The sequence below is a fragment of the Equus caballus genome, chromosome 29 (assembly GCF_041296265.1).
Source record: "Equus caballus isolate H_3958 breed thoroughbred chromosome 29, TB-T2T, whole genome shotgun sequence".
Classification (NCBI taxonomy): Eukaryota; Metazoa; Chordata; class Mammalia; order Perissodactyla; family Equidae; genus Equus; species Equus caballus.
In genome coordinates, this window is record NC_091712.1 from 41,888,947 (window position 1) to 41,902,087 (window position 13,141).

A 13,141-nucleotide genomic window follows, 5' to 3' on the forward strand; every position below is an offset into this window, starting at 1 on the left:
AAGGCCCCAACTGCCACTGACCCAACATCCTCCTTTGTCTTCCGCTGAAGATGGTATTTAAGATGAGATCCTCCGCCATTTTGCTGAGTTGCTCAGTTTTCCTGGGTCCCTGCTATGTACACGTGTCGTAAAGCTTTGTTTGATTTTCTCCCATTATTCTGTCTCATGTGAATTTAATTCATAGCCCAGCCAGAAGGACCAAGAGGGTAGAGGATATGTCTTCCTCCCCTACACAGGGTTCAGGACCCAACACCCCAAAATATAGATCCTTAGCATATTGAACATTTCAAGGGGAAGGAATTTGAGGAACAGCAGAGGCAGGAAGGACTCTCCCATCTTCCCCTGAAGCAGATCATGAGACCCTGTGCGAGGGGTGCCCTCCCTCTACCCCAAGGAAAGGACCGTCTTCACCTCTGAAGACAGGGACCCCAAGAGGAACCCCAATGAGCAGCCCTTGCTAAGCCTCCCCCAAAGTTTACCACCCTTAATCCACACGCTTTGTCCTATTGTACCTTTCAATGACTCTCTACTCTTCATCAAACCAGCATAGAAACACTCAGCTTTAACCATGTTTCAGATCTCCCTTTCTTTAGGAAGGCTCTCATGCCATGTAAAACTTAGATTAAATAAATTTTTTGCTTTTCTCTTGTTAATCTGCCTTTTGTCACAGAGCCCCAGCTCCGCCCAGCATGCGGTTCCACCTCAGTCTCCCTCCACCAGGCCACATTCTGGAAACGTCTCTGATTCGTCTTTGGAGTCCCCACAAAGCCTAGCCCAGAGCCTTGTCCTGGGAGGAAACACCAGGAGCACGCTTTACAAATTCCACGGTCTTCCTTAGCTGGACACCTGAAACCCTGGAGCGCCCAGGAGCATTGTGAGGGGATAGCATTGTGATAAACCAACAGGTTCTCCTCCTTTTTCTGTGTCGGGCCCTTGGCCCTGTCCACTCAGTGCTGGGTTTTCATCTTTACCCCTCAGGAAATGGATGATGCAGGAGCAACCCAGAGAGAAACAATGGAGGCAAATTCCTTTCTCTTGAGTTTCCAAAGCAGAGGTGCAGGCATGAAACAATAGATTCAGATGCTATTTTTATCTGTGACAGCCAGCGTTTTTCTCCCCCTGGTTCCAGACTAGATGTGTTTTCCGCAATGGGAGGAAATGGAGAAAGAGAATCAGGAGAAAAGAAAAACAAAAAAGACTTAAACACTAGCAGATTCTGAGAAGAGACCGTGGCCCCAGTCCCACGGACGTGCTAACCTCCCTTGCTGACAACCCGCTCAGCATGTTGCAGAAATGTCCAAACGTCCCAAAGTGGGGCTGGTCAGGCCACACTCAGCCCCCAAATTGTCCCCGGGTGGAGAGAGGACGGCAGATTCATTTCCTCCAGACCCCACAGCAGAGGTCGGGATGGGGAGAAGTGGAGACAGGTGGACGTGGAAGAGCTTTCTGGACACGAACGCAGGACGCCGTGACGTCAGCCCGTGGCCTGACCAGGGAGGACGTGAGAGACGAGATCTTCCAGCAGAGGCCAGGTGACAAGTGACAATGGAGCCCTGAGCGTGGCCTTTCCCGAAGCCGAGGCAGCCCCGGGGAAGGAGCTGGGTTCTGGGAAAGGATGGGAGCCCGGAGTCTCCTGAGAATTGGCTGGAAGTGTCTCTCCCACGAAGCAGGTGGGGCTCAGAGCACAGAGCGGGTCTAGATGTGAACACGTAGCTGTCTTCTGTCTGAATCCTAGACAAGGACGGCTTTCCAGGTGGGCCGCCTCAGCCCTGTCCCTCTCTGGTTGGGGTGTCATGTCTGGCAGTCGGAACGCCCAGGAGAAGGCAGACTGTAGGTGAAGGATCCAAGTGTCTGTGCGCGTCTCCTTCGGAGGCTGCTCACGGGATCGACGCTGACAGCCATGAGTCTTCTTTCTATTCATAAAATAACGCACTTTGGATGTTTAGCACCTCAGATCAATCAGACCAGCAAAAAACTACAAGATCTGGGTGCTGATAACCCTGGGTTACTGCTTGGGATTTACAGGGGTGACTTGGAATAAGTCACAGTAAACATAATCCCACTGGTACCTTTTACCATTTCTTTTTAATCTAGATAGACACATCCTTCTCCCTCCAGCTACTGACAACTTCTCTGCTCATTTGTACAGCACATCTCTTTGAGTGGCTCGTCCCTGTCCTGGGACTCCAGCTCCACTCCTTTCCAGGCTTGTTCGTTCCAGGCCAGCCTTCCTGCTCAGCTCTGTACTGAAACAGCTGTGTCAGGTGACCCCGCCCAGGGCCGACCCTGCTCGCAGCCTTAGACAAGGTCAGCACTTCTTGGAACGCTTTTCCCTTGGCTTCCATGACTCACTCTTATCCTGACGCCCTCCTCCCCGGCTGCCCCATCTCAGTCTTCCTTGCTGGGTCCTCCGTTCTTCTTGACTTCCGGACAATGGAAGTGCCAGGACTGAGTCCTTCCCCGCTCTCCTGCCTGCAATCGCTCCAGGTCTCTTAGCTGTCTCTCCCAGAGTGGCTCCTGCGTCTTTGTCTCCAGCTTCAACCTCTCCCAGGAGCCCTTGGCCCACTGGGCATCTCTGTTTGGATGTCTGACTCTCACCTTACACTGAAACCTGGTGTTCCACCCGTCTGCCACCACTGGGAAAGTGACAGCTCCATCATCTTCAGTCCTGGGAATTGACTTTCACCCCCTTTCTCACTCACTCCCACAGCCAAGCCTTCGAGAAACCCCCCAGCTTCCCTGGAGAAACACCTGGTCGCCAGCTCACACCCTCTGGCTTAGTTGGCTCAGCCGCCCTAATAAAATGCCACACACGGGGCAGCTTACACGACAGGAAGTCCACTCTCACAGCTCTGGAGGCTGGAAGTCTGAGATGGAGATGTCTTCAGGGTTGGTTCCTGGTGAGGATCTCTTCCTGGACCGCAGACGGCTGCCCTCTCATTGTGTCCTCACGTGGAGGAGAGTGCGTGAGCTCCCTCGGATCCCTTCTTACAGGGGCACCATTCCCCTGGGTTAGGACCCCACCCTATGTCTTCATTTAATAACCTCCTAAAGACTCCAAATACAGTCACATTGGGGGTTGGGGTTTCAACATACGATTTGGGGGGCACAACTCAGTCCACAGCACCCTCTTCCCCTTGGACCACCGCAGTAACCCCAGCTGGTTTCAAGGGTCCACGTGTGCCCTGCCCCCCACGCACAGTCTGGCCATCACCAACGGGACAACCTGTGGTGTCAGCCGGGGGCCAGCAGCTCCCCATAGCACATCCAGAGGGCTTCACCGAAGAGAGTTTAAAGAAGAGACTGTGCAGAGGCGTAGGCAGGGCTAAGGGGGCCCACGAGGAAGCTCGAAAAGTTGGGGGCTGGCACCAGACTGAGGCCATGCGAGAGGGGCTGCCTATCGAGAAATGGGACCCCAGAAACCAGCCACTGCCCAAACCGCAGCAAGACACGGACACGGGGGAGCAGGAAAAATAAGTGCTCAGCAATCCCAGCACCAACCACCAGTCTTGGGCCGGTCCTTCCTCCTGGCCGAGCCCACCTGGAGGTCAGAGGGCAGGGGTACGGGGTGTCAGCCCCCGAGCACCGAGCAGGACAGAGGGGCACAGATGGGGCTCAGCGGGAGAACAGAGAATAATCCCCCACTTGTGTGAGTCCCTCTGGCAGCCACCCCTCACTCTTGGAATGAGGACAACACGCTTTTGTGCAGTCCAAGGGTCTGACACACCCACTCTGCTGCCTCTGTTGCCGCTCCGGCCCCTGGAGCACTGCTCTTCATCCTCCGTCCACAGGCTTCCCTCGCCATCCCCGAGGCCCACTGCCTCTCCCGGGCGAGGGCCTCCGCCCAGCTCCTGCTCTGCTCCTGACATGCCGTCTGCAGCCTCAGCCCAGGCCTCCCACAAGCGGGCTTCCTCCCCGAGGCAGGGACAGAGTCTGTCGTGGTCCTTTCTGCAGACTCCGCTGGCAACTTGGAAAAAAAATACAGGTCTAACGGCCATTTTGCTCATTTCTCTTTTTTTCCCAAGCTCTTGCATTTTGTCGGTTTCCATCAAATCTTCAGGGAGATTTAGGAAGTGTTTAATCTCGCCATTTTCACCTTGCTCCAGACCTAAATTTGCACCCGCAGGTCACACATCTCCAGCTGGATGGCCCAAGTGGCTCAAGGTCATCGTGCCCAAAACCGAGCTCATTCACTGCCTCTTCCCAAAACCAGGTTCCTCCTCCTGCGTCACACGCGTCCATCAAAGCAGAGCCCTGTGGTGAGGCTGCATGGACCTAAGTACTTTCAGGGTCACCTCCAACACAAGGTGGCCACACATGTAAAGGTGCATGTAAGGTTTGCATCTCCCTGACAACCCAGACCCCACGGCCCTCCCACCAGGATGCCAGCCCAGCAGACGCAGACTATGCTGGTCTTGTCTCCTGCCATGTCAAGCACACGGTAGACATTCAATAAACACCTGTTGAGCGAATGCGTCGCACAAAAGTGAGCCCAGGGCTTGAACAGCACACCCTCACTCAGACTTCCCAGGCCGGAAAATCTACGTGGAAAACAGAGTGCAGATCAACCCTCATCAGAAGACAGACAGCTGCCCTCTCACCCTTAAGCCAAAATCTCATAAGTCTCACAACAGATATTTTTAAACTTAGAGAAAGAGTGACAGGTCTCTACTTTCTGGAAATAATGTGCTATTTCTGTGTGTGTGTGTGTGAAGATCAACCCTGAGCTAACATCTGTTGCCAATCTTCCTCTTTTTGCTGAGGAAGATTGGCTCTGAGCTAACATCTACACCCATCTTCCGCTATTTTATATGGGACACTGCCACAGCATGGCTTGATGAGCAGTGTGTTGGTCCCCACCCGGGATCCAAACCTGCAAACCCTGGGCAGCAGAAAGAGGAGTGTGCAAATTTAACCACTGCACCACTGGGCTGGCCCCAACTATGTGCTATGTGGACACACACACCCCCACTCTAAATCTCAAGATCCTGGAGCATCTCTGGATGAAGATGAGTCAATGTCACCATCAAGGTCACTGTGGTTTGAGGGAAGTTGGACTACTCCTATCTGGAAATGCCAATCAAGCAACACACGGCATTTGACTGGGTGATTTCTTTCGTGCCTTCTTAGGAAAAAGGCACGTCTCTGGGATTTGCTTTTAAGTAGTGATCCCGGCGGACAGAGGGAGGAAAGACTAGGTTAGGCCTGGAGGAAACAAAACCAGCCATGACTTGATAGTTTAGAGAACTGTAAGTGCATGGGGCTTATAGCTCTGTCTACTCTTGCATGTGTCTGGAATTTTCCATACAAAAAGTTTTTGTTTTTTAATTCACATCTGTCTCTGGAGTACTGCCAGCAACTCCCACCCCCATGAGAGCAGCACAGCCCATCTGCACCCCTCATGACTCGTCAGAACGAAGTTCCAGACTGCTATATTCTACCTAAATTCCAGAAATAGTCAGGGCCCTGAAACTTTCAGGCATTCCTTGTACCTGAGATAATTAGAAAAAGAAGTCTGTGCTCCTGTGTCCAAGATCATTAAAAAATTTAGGAAGCAAGCCAAAGTGGGAAAAAACATCTTTCCTTTTACTAAAATTAACCATAAGTAGTTTATCCCAAATCCATGTTGTTTGTATATATGAACCTTCTGAAATTCATGATGTTTATATCCAGTGGAAGGACGTCTCCTCTTAACCCAGTGAAGAGAAGAAGAGAAGAGTCAGGATGGGAGGAAGGAGGAGAACCTCAAGTGGATTTCTATGGTAGCGTGACTTCCAAGCTGCTCGGCAGCCTGCCCTAGGGCTGTTGTCATGAACGTGCTCGTAAATCGTGAGCGCGGAGCCCACAGTCTCTCGGGAAAGGCCTGCTGGAACTGACCAACTCACAGTCCTGCCGATCGGCTCCGTTGGATCTGTTGAGTAGAGCCCAGGCCTTACACAGAAATGAGAAACGCAGAATCAATGCCACCCCCTTTGCAGGAATAAAAAGTAAACGGTGATGTGGAACGCAGCTCTGGGGCGTAGGCCTTGATGTGACACAAGGGCATCTCCAGATGAAAGCGAGACGGGACAAAGTTCCCTGGCACCGAGTTCAGGTTTCATCCAGCGGTTATTCACTCCATCTTTGTCTTTTGCAAGAAAAGTTTAAAGAGGCTTATAAAAACACATAGACTTTCAAAAGAGTGAAGAGAAAGATGAAATTAGAGCAGGGGGGATGCAGGAAAAAGCAGCAGCAGCAATGGGTGTAGCACACGAAATGCACTGGAAAGATCCTGTGTGTGTATCACTCAGAGAAGAGCCGCGGGCTGGGATCTGAGCCATCTACAGACACTGCAAAGAAGAGAATACACCAGGGCCAGCTGTGGAGTGCACATAAGATAAATCTCAGTTCGCTTCTTGGGAAACACATAACTCATCCTGGAATGAGATCAGAGAGGAATTCCTCTTGAGAGTCTGCTGTTAGAGAGAGTAAGAGGCCATCTTATCTTCCAAGGAATGTGCTTTGCAGTGGGAGAGGAGGACACGAGAAAGCCAGAGTTAGTGACACAAATGTACAAAATGCAAAACAATTTTAAGTGATCATAACTACTTTTTGGAGAGTAGTGCTTGCAAACAGTAGAACATGTAGCTAAACGCTGAAGCTACCTTCCTTAGGAAATCCAAGTGCTGACTTTTACAGACTCCTGGAACGTACACATTTTGATATGTGCATGAGCAACTGGTCTTCTCTGCTCCTGGATGTTGTTTTGTGAAACAGGCTGAAGCCAAAGGGCCTAGTACCAACTCCTCATCAACATCACCACCGTCACCATCACCAACAGCATAACTCTTGTCATCACCAACACCTTTATCTTCACCATCACTAATAACATCACCATCACTAATAGCATCAATCATCACATCACCATCATCACCATCATTGTATCATTAACATCATCACCATCACCAACATCATCATCATCAATAACATCTTCAACACCGTTACCATCACCATCACCATGACTAACACTCTTCACTAATACACCAACACCAACACCAACACCATCCATAACACATCTCCGACATCATCACTTATACTGTCACCAACACCATCACCATCTACAATGTCGCTGGCATGTGGGCAGGGACTAAACATCTCAATCATCAAACATCTGAGGGAGGGGCCAGCCCTGTGGCCAAGTGGTTCAGTCTGCGCACTCCACTTCAGCGGCCCGGGGTTCTGCCCATTCAGATCCTGGGTGCAGACCTAGCACTGCTCGTCAGGCCATGCTGAGGTGGCGTCTCACATGGCAGAGCCAGAAGGACCTATAACTAGAATATACAACTATGTACTGGGGGGCTTTGGGGAGAAGAAAAATTAAAAAAAGGAAGATTGGCAACAGATGTTAGTTCAGGGCCAAGTTTAAAAAAAAAAAACACGTGAGGGAGTCAGGCATGAGCTTGTGAAGTGGTGACAAAATCGCATAGTACTGTATATGAAGATAGTGACAGACACTAGTAACAGTACTTTACTGAAAATTATGGTTTTTGATGTAAAGTTTTTAACTGTTTCTCAAAGAGCTCTTGCACCAAGCAATGGAATGAAAGTAAAGATGCTTCCTCGGGGGAAGAGAAGAAGACCAGAAAAGGCCAAGAGGAGTGACACTAACAGGCAGACAGGATCCAGCCTCATACAACCAGAGTGTGGCCTCTAAGCCAACCCATTCATCTTGTTATTGACCAACACCAAGTCTGCCTAGATCTTGCTTTTTGGAAGATGAGTAGAGAGAGAACAAATGGCAAAAGACCTAAAAAACAAAGAGTGTGTGTGTGTGTGTGTGTGTGAGACAGAGAGAGAGAGTGTGTGTGGGTGGGTGTGAGTGTGTGGTGAGGGTGGGCTCAAGAGGGAGGAGCACCTGTGAGAGGCAGAGGAAGGACTCCCCTCTAAGAGTTATTCCCAGCGGGATGCAGAATGCCCTCCAGGATGCCGTTCAGCGTTCGTTCTCAACAGTCCACACAAAGTTCTGACTCCCTTGAAAGAGGAGCATGGAGTCAAAAGGGGAAAAGGGGTGATGAAAAAGCAATGGAAAATGCAAGTAAAAACCATAGAGAAGAATGGATTGAAAGAACCTCTTACAGCAGCAAATCTGAATTTGAAAATAGACCACTACGTAACGGGAACAAGAATTGCATTTAGGGCCAAAACAAACAAAATAAAAATAGAAGAGTTAACATCTGTTTGTAGCTGTAAATAACGTAATTGCTGCTGCTGAAGCCAGTCATTTGGTCACTAAGCTTGGGAATGCAGAGGAAAGGAAAGAGGAGATGAAGGGTGAGTAAAGCGACACAGGCTCCCAGGCTGTAAAATGACAGGGCGCGCAGCATCAACACGCCAACAAATGTCTCTCAAGAGGAGAGTCCAGAGTGATTAGAAAAAAGCAAACATCGAAGACAAAACTAACAGAAAACGGTTCAGGGTATGCAAGCTCACAGTGCTTACAATATCCCAGACAATATCATCAGGCAACATTTTTCAGCAAACAAGTGATAATCCTTAAGGGGAAAATATTCTGCCAACACTCAGGTGGATGGCAAGGCTGGAGGGGAGGACCAACGAAATAGGAGCAGACTATCAATCTAGTTTGTGTAAAGAAACCAAACCTCTGGCGCAATGCTAAATTCCACATAGTGAAGGAGAAACGAGGCAAAGTTTTTGATCCTAGAATTTTATAGCTATCTGTGAAGATGGCAGAGAGACAACCCACATATTCGAGTCATCTGAAAAGATACTAGCCAGAGAGTCTTTCTGGAAGAGTGTGCTTGAGACACACACACACTGAACATTCGATGGAGAGAAGGAGCTCGAAAGAGGAGTGGGCAGACGGAAGCCGTCTACAAGGATCCAGCGACCAGTGCTCAGTGGAGCCAAGGGACAACCGTCCGACCAGCATAGACATCAGTCTTATTCTGGTTTGATAAGATCCTTCCCATCCTTTTTCCATTAGAAAGTTCAGCTTGACTAGCCAGAGCCTCAGTCACCCAAGTCAGAGAGCATTTTTCAATCTCATCTCTAAAGAGTAAGGCTTATTTAACTTGTTAGCAATGTGCGACTGTGTTTAAAGGAAAAATGTCAAAAGCAATTACAGTAGCACCAGAACTGACCTACTTTAAAGCTGATTCAATTTAAGCGTGATCTATTTTTTCCCAAACTCTGGGTATCTTAGCAAGAAATTTAAAAATAATAAACAGTTCTGAAGCTACACGAAAAAGAGGAAAGAGAAACCATAATGTTGGCCCAAATTTCTAGACTGGGGGTTTACCTCAGCGATGACAACATCTGTGGGCTGAGAACAAGGGCAAAAATAAATATGAGGAATAGCACGGATTGCCAAAAGCTCACAGAGAAAGTTATTAAAGGGAAATTTGCTCTCCAAATAAGAGGACACATGAGGATCTCAGCAGTTCCAGACCATTTGGTGATAACCCAGCTCTGAGAGACTGGAAGGTCAAGAGCGGCCCCTCTTGATGAAGGCAGAATACGATTTCAGGGTAGGACATCTGGCCAGGCGTGTGCTGGGGGACGGAGGCGTTTCCTCAGCTCAGAGGATGCTCAGGGCCTCTGGGGGCAGTGCGGAGGGAGGGGGGTGAGCCTCCTGTCCTGTTCCTCCCACTGTGGGTCTTAACCCCAGTCCTTAGATTCAGGGGAGGGCAGGTGACACCGCCAGCCCCAGAGTAAACTCCCCACGTGGACCCATGGTCGGGGGCCTGAGCCTCAACTCTCCTTCTCTTTGCCTCTGGGCCTGCCAGAGGGAGAACCTCCCATTCTCTCTTCTATACTCAACTAGCTTTTCTGAATATCGACAGGGACCAAGCACTGAGCTAGGGGCAAAAGCCACAGAGAGTTTTTCCCCTTGAGATTCAACTCATTCCTGTCTTCATCAACTCACACCGGCTGCCGGGGGGAGTGCAACATGTAAGAAAACACGGCCAAGAAAATGTCCTAACGTGTCTGGGGGCAGTGCACCAGGCGATCCACAGGGGGATGGAATCACGTGGCTGAGGCAACTGATGTCCACACGTGATTCCATCCCCCCGCCCTCCCGCCCGCAGAGGGGCACAGACCAGCATGCCCGGCGCCACTTAAGCTCCAAGTGGCACCTCCATGAATGTGTCTGTGAGCTTGCACCCAGCTGTGCTCTCCACATTCCCAGCCCGCTATTTTCCCAGGCATTTCTATTATTCCCCAGGGGCCTGCGGTCCACATGCCAAAACCCCCGAGAACATAGACATGATTCTTCCATTTCCTTGACTCTGAGAGATGCTGTCTTAGCTCCAGCTGCTATAACTGAACACCACAGAATGGCGGCTTATGAACAACAGACATTTATTTGCACAGTTCTGGAGGCTGGAAGTCCAAGATCCAGGTGCCAGCAGATTCAGTGTCTGGTGAGGACCCACTTCCTGGCTCATGGGCGGTATCTTCTCACTGTGTCCTCACCTGATGGAGGGGGCAAGGGAGCTCTCTGGGGTCTCTTTTATAAAGACGCTAATCCATTCATGAGGACTCATCCTCATCACTTTATCTAAGTCAAATTACCTCCCAAAGTGCCCCCCACCCCCAGTACCATCTCATCAGGGGTTAGGCTCCAGCATATGAATTGGCGGAACACAAACCCCGTCCACAGCAGATGCACATTTCAGCTTCTATATCTCAGGTTTATGTGTCTTAATACATACTTCAACAAAATAAGCGATTAGCCACTATTTTCTGTAGTACAGCTACTGATAAAATTCCAACCCAACTGAATAACTTCAGCCACGACCCCCTTGAAGGATACCAAAAGAGCGCACACAAGCTAGGACACCAGCCTACCCTGACTGGGAGAATTTGGGGCTCCTGAGAGGTGACTTTGAGATCCAACGCTCTTGGGAGATTGTGACCAACTTCCACATCTGCAATTTACCGAATGGAAAGGGAGGTCACAGTGGAGACCAACTGCAGTAGGTTCGAAAACGTTCTGTCAATCCAGATGTTGGCGCTCCTGAGTTCAGCCATCACCATGTGACTTGCCAAGTGGGAGTGGAAGCGATGAGTGCCACCTACGGGCAGAAGTCTTAGGAGCCACTTGAGGTTGACCCCATTCTGTCTCTGCTCCTGCAATCATGGGAACATGGGTGGAGAGAGGTCAGTAGATGGGTAACCACAAAGGACAGCGCCCCCATGCCAACCCAGAGGAACATGCCACACACGGGGGAAATAGACCATGCTTGTTGTTGCTCCCACACAAAGCCAAGCCTCTACCATGGGACATGCCAGCTCTTGAGCATGTGCTCCACGCTGTTAACACATAACGCCTTAAACTTCGCTCCCAGTAACATCAATGCAGATGTCTATGTGTATCTCTAACAGATTTACTACATGTTCAGTATCGCAGTAAAGCAATCAGTTGAAAAGGGGAAAGTGGGTTATTTGCATGAAGAGAAAACTGTCTAATAAAATAAGTCTGGCTCATCGCTAACTGTGGCACATTTTAATTCTCCAAGTGAAGTCGACCTCTGAGTTGCACAAGTGGGACTGTCCTCCTTCAGGACCGTGCAATCCTCATGCGTCCATCTTGTGTAAAGCATCCATTGAACTATGGTTTTTCCTTCCTTTTGCCCTTTTTCTCTGGAGAGTCGTGTGGGGTCCACAGAGTCTGTGGGCAGCTCTCTCCTTCTCCCGCATCCTGTCTCTCTCTAGTCAGGATCATCTCAGGGTCAGCAACTCACCCGGTGGGAGCTTTGCTTCAGGCATCGCTGGGCCCAACCACGTCTTCCCGCAGATGAGAGACCCAGGGCCTAGAAGTCTCTGCTCCCTCTCAGCCTGTCGCCAGTCTCATTGCTGTGCCCTCCTTGGAGCCGTCCTCTCTCACACGCACTGAGCCTCCATCCTCCGAGTCCTTCATCTCCAGCCTTTAGAGGAGCACTCCCCTGGCTGAGGGCAAGCAGGGGGCTGTTAGGGAGCTGGAGCGACACTGGGCTGGGCTCCTCTCTCACTCGTGTATCATTAGCTTGGATTACTCCAGTTGTCACTAAAGCCTAGGCAGTAAGGCTCCCCGTCTCTGGAAGGCATTGCTGTGGCCCGCCTCCCGGAGGAGAGCATGCCAAAGGCTTAACAACCGGGAGTCGAGCCTCAAGTCCTCCTAAGGCAACGCCAGCTTAACGGGCCTGGGGGCAATGAGAAGGTCTTCTTTCCCTAAATTGGTCATCCTTCCTTCCCCCTGCCCCGCTTCTCTGTCTCTGCATGGGTCCCTCATCTTGCATCGCGTTTCTCTCCGATGGCTCAGTCCACAGTGATGGTTATTTGCAGGGATGAGCAGCCTGCAGATCCCATTGTCTGAGGCGGTAAATCACGCCCCTTTGATAAGCTCCCGCAACATCTAGGACTGTGATCGAGACACGATAAACACGCAAAGACATATTTTGTCAACTGAATGCATGAATTGGAATTAATTAGTTAAATTCCTGGAAGCTACTTTGCAGAGAAAGTTTGTTAATTCATGATTAATTTCACTTCTTATCATTTTGCATTTCATTTGAGGTACCATTATTAACGAAGGGCTGATTGAGCATTAATGTGATTGGAATCTGAATTAATGTCTCCTAATAATTTATTGTTTTCATAAATCCAAGACAATAGGGTCAGATGGATGGACCTCGTGTTCTTAAACCAATGGAATCCAAAATGAAAAGCTTGTGTTACCACTACCATAATTTTCCTTGGTGGTGACAAGTAGGCACACTTTCTGGCTCTGGTCAAGGAAGCCCTGTTTCTGTTAATCTGGAGCCCCATCCTTGGGTGTTACTAATGATGCACGGGATTCAACCGGCTGGTGAGGCTGTAATTCAGTCTCCACACTGAATTCAAAGATGCGGGCCTTTATCTGGCTCACAGCGCCAGAAAAATCCTCAAATGACTGATAACTTTCAATCTGACCACCGCAAGTGCCCTCTACACCTCTCCTATGTAAATAGCATTTGTTCCCTGTGATGTGTGGGCTCGCTACCGTGTGCTTCTGCTGGTCCACACAACATCTGTTCTGTTTCTCACTATAGACAGATGGAAGCCGCACTAAATGGAACTCGAAAAGTAATCCTGGGTGAGTGGAATAAAGTTCAATTAT